General features: G+C 42.3%; 1 pseudogene; it reads right to left on the bottom strand.

The window, feature by feature from the left end:
• Positions 1 to 7776: 7776 nt before the first annotated feature.
• LOC149207634 (uncharacterized) lies at positions 7777 to 8576 on the bottom strand (annotated as a pseudogene).
• Between the last annotated feature and the right edge of the window lie 1343 nt (positions 8577 to 9919).

Below are 9919 nucleotides of genomic sequence, written 5' to 3'. Positions count from 1 at the left end.
GTGTTGGTGTAGAACCTTTGAGATACACTCTTCAGCGTTTGCATAACTCCCAAGTGATCGATTGCAACTTGCGCAACAGAAGTGAAATTATGAACTTGTATTGACAGCTTCCAAAATGATTATGATGACCAACCAACCGTCTACATTTACCTTGCATCACCCAACATACTTCAAACCTTCCAAAACTTTGAATTTACAAATCGAATTTCAAAAAACTTCATAATTCTGTTAGCAAGAAATTGTGGAAAATGGGTCTCCAAGTGACACTTGTAATTCCCAAACTGTGACACCTGTGCAAAAAATGAGAGAGGGTTTTGTTATCTGGCCTGTTCTCGACACAAACCTGTTTTGGTTTTGAATAATTTAGTTCTATATATTAGAAAAGTGGGTTGAAAAACAATGGCTGAAACAGGAGGAAAATGTTGAAATTTGGTACTGGAGGACAGGTGGTTCCCTAAGGGTTTGATCTTTGGCCTAGGGAAAAGTGTCCAAAAGAATTTAATTTTTCTCCTAAAGTAACTTTATAATTTTTTATAAAGTTAAATCTAATTTGAAAATGACTTTAAGTGATAAAGTTACTAAGTCTAATTTTAAAGTGACTTTTATAAAGTCAATGAAAAATTAGAAAGGAAAAGTGACTTTGGAAATAAATGACTAAGTGGGTCTTTATTAAAGTGGGGTGAATTAAAAAATAGAAAATGAGATTTAAATGAGCATTTAATCTCAGTCATTGATCTAAATCTATTTCAGCCATTAGATTTAGGTATCACCCAAAAGTCATTTAGGGTTGGGTTAAGGGAGGAAAAGGAGGAAAATATCATTCATTCTTTCATGAGCAGATTGGGAGAAGGAGAGCAAGAGAGCAAGGGAGATTTCTGGACAAGGAGGAGAAAGAGGCAGCAGTTTGGCACACATACCAAGGCAGCACTTCAGCAAATCCGAACAGCATAAAGAACAAGCAGAAAAAGGCAGATTTTTGTGAGCAAAACAGTGAAAAATTGATTTTCAGCACGAATATCGAGGAGGCGATTTTCTGCACAGTTTTCGAGGTCTGTCCGTACAAGTCCGTACGGCCGTCCGTACAGTCCGTACATCCGTACGTCCGTACAGTCCGTACATCCGTACGGTCCGTACAGCTCGTACAACACATTTTCAGATTGTCTGTTGGCTGAAAACAGATAAGTTTGCTTGCTGGAAAAATTCTGTTTTGCTGTTTTTTTTGCTGAAAATTTTCTCTCTGTAAAAAGGCATTTTCCAGAAATAAAGAAGAGCTCTCAAACTGGTTTTCCCCAAGAGTTGTAGGGGGTTTTTCCAGGGTCAAGTTGACCAAAAATCTCAGTGTTTAAATGTGTTTTAATGGCTGTTTAGTATTGCTGATTTTTATTTCTGCAATTTTCAGCATTCTGTAAAAATTTCCAGAATTTGTGTTTTCAGCAATATTTATTTTTTTCAGCCTGTTAAATGTATGGTTATGGGAAATGGCATTTAACTACATGGGAGAAATAAGGCGAAACTGAAAACCGGGGTGGGAAAACAGAAATTTCTACATGGTATCAGAGCTTGAGTGCTGAAGGGCAGTTTGAGACAGCAAAAGAAAAAAAATACAACTGCTGATTTTTCACTCAGAATATTCCAGCAAGCTGATTTTTTATAAACAACAGTTTTATCTTTACCACAACAGTGCTATTTTCAGTTTTAGGACAACAGGATGTCATTGGGATTGAGGGTGGAGGATAGGTTGGATGGGCATACAAATTACAGCGTTTGGAAGGAGAGAATGCAGAGTATCTTTGAGGAGGCAGAAGTCTGGGATATCATGGTGCATACAGCACAGCGCCATGTTGTTGTGCCTACTGATGCTACTCAGTTGACAGCTTATAATAGAAAGAACAAGGGTAAGAGGCTGATTCTAGACAAAATCAAAGACCATTGCATTCCTCATGTGAGAGGAAAGAGCAATGCCCATGAGATGTGGACAGCATTGTCCAATCTCTACCAGAGTACCAATGAGAACCGGAAGATGGTCCTGAAGGAGAAGCTGAAGAACATTAAGATGGGTAATGATAGTGCAGCTGGATATCTCACAAAGATTACCAATGTGAGAGATGAATTGGCAGCGATTAGAGAGGCCATTCCATCCACTGAGTTGGTGCGGATTGCAGTGAATGGCCTCCCCCGTTCATGGTTGAACTTTGCTGATGGGGTTTGTGCACGTGAGACCTTTCCCACATGGGAGAGGTTTTGGGATGATTGCATTCAGACAGAGATCAGGAAAGGTCAGCTTGGGGCAACCAAGCCAGTTGAGCAGGATGAGGATGTAGCACTGGTGGCAGGAGGCAAGAAAGGCAAAGGGAAGAAGCAGGCTTCCACAAGCAGTGGTGGGGGCAAAGGCAAAGGTAAAGGTAAACAGGGGAATACACAGAAGGACTATTCCAAGGTGAAGTGTTGGAATTGTCAAAAGATGGGACACTATGCAGTTGTGTGTTCGGAGAAGAAGAAGAAGAAGGGGAAGAACCAGGCGTGACAGCTTCAGCAGAGATTGAGGACTTTGTTGGTCGTTTTGACGGAGAGTTTGCGTTCACTACGTGTGAGTCCTCTAGTGCAGGATCACCTGCCACACAGGTTCAGAGGGAGCATGTTTTTCCCTCGATTAGCGGAGCATCTTCAGGTATCTGGTATGTGGACAGTGGGGCTTCACGTCATATGACAGGAGTCCGTGAGTACTTCTCAGAGCTTTCAGAGAGTGGCACTGATATTGAGGTAGTACTCGGTGATGACAGAGTTGTTAGAGCAGTCGGGGTGGGGACAGTGGCATTTCAGAGGGAGTCCAAACCTCCTTTGAAGGTGTCAGAGGTTCTTTATGTGCCAGGGATGAGGAAGAACCTCATATCCGTCTCAGCTTTGGAGGACAAAGGATATGAGGTATTGTTCAGGGGAGGACAGGTGTTTATGTATCCCAGGGGCACTCCAGCTGATTCAGCTAGAGTGATAGGTGTACGCCATGCAAAGGTGTACAAGTTTGCATTCCAACCCCTTTTGGCATTGAGCAGTAGTACCGACAGCAGAGCTAGCAGTTCTGAGCTGTGTGAGATTTGGCACCGCAGGATGGGACACATGTATCATGGAGCCTTGAGGACATTGCGGGAGATCACTACAGGTGTGCCAGATTTCAATACTGATCACTTTGATACTTGCAGAGGTTGTGCGATGGGCAAGTTTGCCAAATCCCCTTTTCCCAGCAGTGACAGCATAGCGACTGGGATACTTGATTTGATTCATTCCGATGTGAGCGGTCGGATGTCTCATGTTTCCTTGAGTGGATATGAGTACTATGTTTTATTCATTGATGATCACTCCAGGAGGACCTGGATTTATTTCTTGAAGACCAAGAGTGAGGTCTTCAAGCGGTTTCAGGAGTTCAGAGCTCTTGTGGAGACACAGACAGGTCGGAAGATCAAGTCCCTGAGGTCGGACAATGGAGGAGAGTACACCCTTGGAGAGTTTGTTGACTATTGTGCGAAGGCAGGCATTAGGAGGGAGTTCACTGTTCCCTACAACCCCCAGCAGAACGGGGTTGCGGAGAGGAAGAACAGATCCATCATAGGGGCTGCCAAAGCTATGTTACATGATCAGGGATTGCCATTGTTCTTGTGGGCAGAGGCCTGCAACACAGCTGTTTACTTGCAGAACCGGAGTCCGCATCGTACCTTGGGGCACATGACTCCTGAGGAGGCTTTCTCTGGGAAGAAGCTTGATCTTGGTCATCTTCATATCTTTGGATGCATTGCATACTCCTATATACCCAAGGAGAAGAGGACCAAATTAGAGCCCACCAAAGAGAAGGGTATCTTTGTGGGCTACAGTGAGACCTCAAAGGCCTTTCGGATTTACATTCTTGCACAGTGGAGAGTTGTTGTCAGACGGGATGTGAAGTTCGAGGAGGACAGGGCCTTTAGGAGGTCACGGGAGTTAGAGTATCTGGATTAGCCAGACCCTCAGCAGCAGTTGAGTCAGTCACAGGGATCCAGTGGGCAGGGATCAGGAGGATCTGGAGGTACATCTATCAAGATGTCAGGTCCATCAGTGAGCAGTGGCTCGCCGAGCCAGAGGGGTGGTGCTCCGAGCAGCATGCAGAGCAGTTCACAGAGCAGTTCACTAGGGAGTCCATTGATGGACAGTTCACACGGTACCTCAGCTTCTACAGGTTCAGGTGCAGGCAGGAGGACATCAGACAGACAGTCAGTAGTTCAGGCTACTGATAATGATGAGGAGGAGGAGTTTCATTCTCCGGTGGGAGAAGTGCGCTCAGGGAAGAGGAAGCCCAAGTGGCTTCAGGACACCTTGAGAGATGCCACATCTGTTGCTGAGCCAAAGAGGCCGGTCAGAGAGAGTAGACCACCTGAGAGGTTTTATAGCTATATGGCGATGGTTACCAGCATCCTTGACTCTGAGCCTTCTAGCTATGAGGAGGCAGCTAGCCAGCAGGTCTGGAGAGAGGCCATGCAGGAGGAGTATTCTTCTATCATGAAGAATGATGTTTGGGAGGTGGTGCCGAGGCCTGAGGGCAAATCCGTGGTTACTTCCAGATGGCAGCATTGAGAAATTCAAAGCGAGGTTTGTGGCTAGAGGGTTCTCCCAGGTAGAGGGAGTTGATTATGAGGAGACCTTCGCTCCCGTGGCTCGATATACTTCGATCCGCTCCATTATATCGATAGCAGCAGAGATGGGTTGGAAGATCCACCAGATGGATGTGAAGACCGCATTTCTCAATGGCTTCATACAGGAGGAGGTGTATATTGAGCAGCCACAGGGCTTTGAGGTGCATGGGAAGGAGTCCCATGTGTGCAGACTGAAGAAGGCCCTTTATGGCCTGAAGCAAGCTCCCAGAGCTTGGTACTCCAGGATAGATACATATTTGCAGGGGATGGGTTTCACAAAGAGTGAGGCAGATCCGAACCTTTACTTTATTGTGATTGGTGAGGAGCCTCTCATTCTGGTGCTGTATGTGGATGACTTGATCATTACAGGTGCAGAGAGACTCATAGAGCACTGCAAGAGAGATCTTGCGACGGAGTTTGAGATGAAGGACATCGGTTTGATGCATTACTTTTTGGGTTTGGAGGTGTGGCAGGAGGAGGGGCATTTCTTCCTGGGGCAGGGGAAGTATATTGTGGACATCCTTAGCAGATTGCACATGGAGGATTGTAGACCCATGTCGACACCAATGATCACCAACTGGAAGAAGCTTCATGCTTCGGATTCCGAGTTGGTGGATCCCACATTGTACAGGCAGCTGATTGGTTCCTTGATGTATTTGGTCAACACTAGACCAGATATCTGTTTTGCAGTCAACACGATGAGTCAGTTTATGTGTGAGCCTAGGAAGGTTCACTGGGTGGCTGCAAAACACATTTTGCGGTACTTGCAGGGGACAGTGGATTATGGTCTGGACTACAGGCAGGGAGATGGAGTGAGATTGGCAGGATACACTGATTCTGATTGGGCAGGTTGTGCTTCTGATAGGAAGAGCACTTCAGGGTGCTATTTTGGGTTGGGTTCAGCAGTAGTGTCATGGTTTAGCCGGAAGCAGCAGTCAGTAGCACTGAGTTCAACGGAAGCAGAGTATATGGCAGCCAGTCTAGCTAGTTGTGAGGCTATCTGGCTTCGCAAGATGTTGTTTGGCTTATTTGGTCAGCCGTTGAGACCTTCAACGATTTACTGTGATAATCAGAGTTGCATTAAACTCACAGAGAATCCAGTATTTCATGACAGGTCAAAGCATATCGGGATCAGATATCATTTCATCAGAGACTATGTTCAGAAGGGAGCTGTGAAGCTTGAGTATATTTCCACTGATGAGCAGGTTGCAGATATTCTCACCAAAGCCTTACCACGGGGCAAGCATGTCTACTTTAGAGACAAGATGGGTGTGGTGAGGAACACCTTCCTCGGTAAGAGGGAGTGTTGAAATTTGGTACCGGAGGACAGGTGGTTCCCTAAGGCTTTGATCTTTGGCCTAGGGAAAAGTGTCCAAAAGAATTTAATTTTTCTCTTAAAGTAACTTTATAATTTTTTATAAAGTTAAATCTAATTTGAAAGTGACTTTAAGTGATAAAGTTACTAAGTCTAATTTTAAAGTGACTTTTATAAAGTCAATGAAAAATTAGAAAGGAAAAGTGACTTTGGAAATAAATGACTAAGTGGGTCTTTATTAAAGTGGGGTGAATTAAAAAATAGAAAGTGAGATTTAAATGAGCATTTAATCTCAGCCATTGATCTAAATCTATTTCAGCCATTGGATTTAGGTATCACCCAAAAGTCATTTAGGGTTGGGTTAAGGGAAGAAAATGAGGAAAAGATCATTCATTCTTTCATGAGCAGATTGGGAGAAGGAGAGCAAGAGAGATTTCTGGACAAGGAGGAGAAAGAGGCAGCAGTTTGGCACACATACCAAGGCAGCACTTCAGCAAATCCGAACAGCATAAAGAACAAGCAGAAAAAGGCAGATTTTTGTGAGCAAACAGTGAAAAATTGATTTTCAACACGAATATCGAGGAGGCGACTTTCTGCACAGTTTTCGAGGTCTGTCCGTACGACCGTACGACCGTCCGTACGGTCCATACATCCGTACGTCCATACAGTCCGTACAGTCCGTACAGCTCGTACAACACATTTTCAGATTGTCTGTTGGCTGAAAACATATAAGTTTGCTTGCTGGAAAAATTCTGTTTTGCTGAAAATTTTCTCTCTGTAAAAAAGGCATTTTCAGAAATAAAGAAGAGCTCTCAAACTGGTTTTCCCCAAGAGTTGTAGGGGGTTTTTCCAGGGTCAAGTTGACCAAAAATATCAGTGTTTAAATGTGTTTTAATGGCTGTTTAGTACTGTTGATTTTTATTTCTGCAATTTCCAGCATTCTGTAAAAATTTCCAAAATTTGTGTTTTCAGCAATATTTATTTTTTTCAGCCTGTTAAATGTATGGTTATAGGAAAGGGCATTTAACTACATGGGAGAAATAAGGCGAAACTGAAAACCGGGGTGGGAAAACAGAAATTTCTACAGAAAATATAGAATATTATTCTTTGAAAAATAGGCCTCCAAGAGCATTGCATATCACCATAACACTTGTGCAGGAACTGAAGGAGATTTTTGTTCTTTGGCCCGTACTTGGAAAAAAATCTTTCAGTTTTTCGAAATTCTTTTCCATTTGGTCAAAAACCTCTTTTGAAAATGATGACCAAAACAATAAGTTTCACAACAAATTTGTAGCAGAGTGTAGCAGACCTTCATGGTTGATATGGTTGCAGATGGTTATGTGAAACACTGACTGTGTAGATGTGCTTTCCCTCCATGCTTGCAGACCTCCAAAATGGTTGTTCTCAATTTGCGCAACAAAAGTTGAAATTTGAACTTGTATTGAATTCCACTGCTCCAAAATGATTATGAGTGACCAACAACCATTTACGTTCACCTTATATCACCCAACACACTTCAAACCTTCCAAAACGTCCACACTTTCATCAAAACATGGCATCATGGAACTTTACATAACAAGCTCTTAGTTACACAGGTTCAAACTTCAGCAACATGGAGCAAAACAGAGCATATAGGCAAAACTTCAAAAATGAAAAAATGAGCATGTTTATAAACTCTCTAAGACTCAAAAGGAACTGAAAATTGTATGGAAACCCAGGATATGGAGGAGTTGTATGAGTTTAAAACAGTGGAAATTGAATGGATGTGCCACTATAGTTTGCCAATTTATCATGGAATTTTGTTCACATTCTAATGATTCTCTCTTGGTAATCAGCTGAGGATGATTTATGTGCAACTTGTGATTCGGTGGCTTCTGAAGTTGAGGGTGAATGGCCATAAAGTAGCAAAGCCCTTCTCTTCTAGATATGGAGATTTTAACCTGCCAACAGAAGTTGAAAAATATGCATCTTTGGATTTAGACATGTCCATCTCTTTAAATTTGTCACTGCTTTTAAAAGGTGCACTCCCATGCCACACTGACTGCGGGGAGGAAGATCACAATTTTGCAAATGTTATGCAGACTTTACAACAACAATAGAATCCAACTCCCTTTGATAAGCTCTACGCCACCTAATTCCACCCTTCTCATAAGATTTTGCATTTGTACAATTCAGATAATGGTTTATGGAACCTTCAAGCCTAATACCATCCATCAATTTATCCATTGTCCTTGCTTGATATTGACAACCATCAACAACAGAAGCTGCATGATCTTTACTTCCATTCATTTTCTTGACTTTTTTCCTCATTCACTTCCCAAGGACAACATGTCTCAATTTTGCTTTGTCCACATGTTTGTACATTAGAACAATTACTCAAATTTGAGTTTGTACATGAAGGTAATTGAGAATACATTTCGTTGTTCCCAAATCCTTGCTGAGTAAATTGAAGTGAAACATATCGATTGTTGTTCGAGTGCAAATATTCTTCAGTGACACTCAATTTCGTATTGTATAGAGTCACAACCAAAATTGATCTTCCCTCGAAAGTGACGCATAAATTGTAACCACCATTTCTCGTCCAGTGAGAGGCTTGGATTCATGTTGATCCAACTAGCTATGTAATCAAATATTGTACCAATGGGAAATTATATTTGAAAGCAAATGGGTTATGAACCACCAACTATAATCTATCCGCAATATTGCAAAGCATATCAAAGAAAAGAATTGCATTGAAGGTCACTCCAAAGCAACGTGGGCATTAGATCTCAGCAACAAATATATTCAATCCTTCCTTATCACCTAACAATCCGTGGGATTCTGATATTTGTACGCAACAATTGCGTAGTAATGGTGGTTTGCGCAGCAAATGCACAACACCCTCTTTCACCTTAGCTTCAAACACCTCCCTTAGACCTATGCAACCTCTTAATCATTCTCAAAGCTCGGATTACAATGGAGTAAGAATGAGGAAAACTTGAAAAATTTGAAATTTATGCCTCCACATGGATTTTAGACTCTCACAAATTTGATTTTGGGTTCAAATACCCCCTTTACAACACATAAATTTACAATGACCTTTACTCATATGACTCCTTATACATACAGACCCTTTAGACTATGACACCTAGTGATTTCATAGGCTAGACTTTACAAAGTAACCCCAAAATGAAATAGTAAGATAAGCATATTGATTCCTAGATTATAGGACCCTAACAGGTTCGAGATGGATCTTCAAAGTTAAGCATGCAATAGACAGAAGCATAGAGAAGTATAAGGCCATATTTGTGGCCAGTGGGTACTCTCAAGTTGATGGAATTAACTATGATGAGACCTTTGCTCCTGTAGCAAGGTACTCATTCATTAGAGAAATTCTTGCTCTGGTTGCGCAGATGGGGTGGAAGATTCACTAGATGGATGTAAAAACATCATTTCTCAATGGGGTTATTGAAGAGGAGGTGTACATCAAGAAACCAGAAGGTTTTGAGACATTTGATTGAGAGTCTCATGTGTGTAGACTCAATCGAGCGTTGTACGGTCTCATACACACACCTCGTGCTTGGTACACCGGGATCGATAGCTATCTCACTGGTTTGGGCTTCACCAAAAGTGAAGCGGATGCAAACCTCTATCACATCTTGGTAGAAGGTAAATTAATTATTATCTTATATGTCGATGATTCTATTTTAACTAGTGATGAGCAGCTGATCAGATCTTGCAAGGAGAACCTTGCAAGAGAATTTGAAATGAAGGACATGAGTCTCATGCACTACTTCCTCGGGTTGGAAGTATGGCAAGGCGATGGGGAAATGTTTGTATCTCAAGGCAAGTATGCAAATGAGATATTGTAGAGATTCCGTATGGAGAGTTACAAACCCATGGAGACACCTCTAGCGACCAACAGAAGGAGGATGCCACTTTAGGTGAGGAAGTGGATGCTACCATT

The sequence above is a fragment of the Pinus tabuliformis genome, chromosome 1_2, assembly GCF_031772625.1.
Source record: "Pinus tabuliformis cultivar Carrire ecotype Pingquan chromosome 1_2, CPIR1, whole genome shotgun sequence".
Lineage (NCBI taxonomy): Eukaryota > Viridiplantae > Streptophyta > Pinopsida > Pinales > Pinaceae > Pinus > Pinus tabuliformis.
Note: the sequence above shows the minus strand (reverse complement) of the source record. Positions and strands in the feature narration are given on the sequence as shown.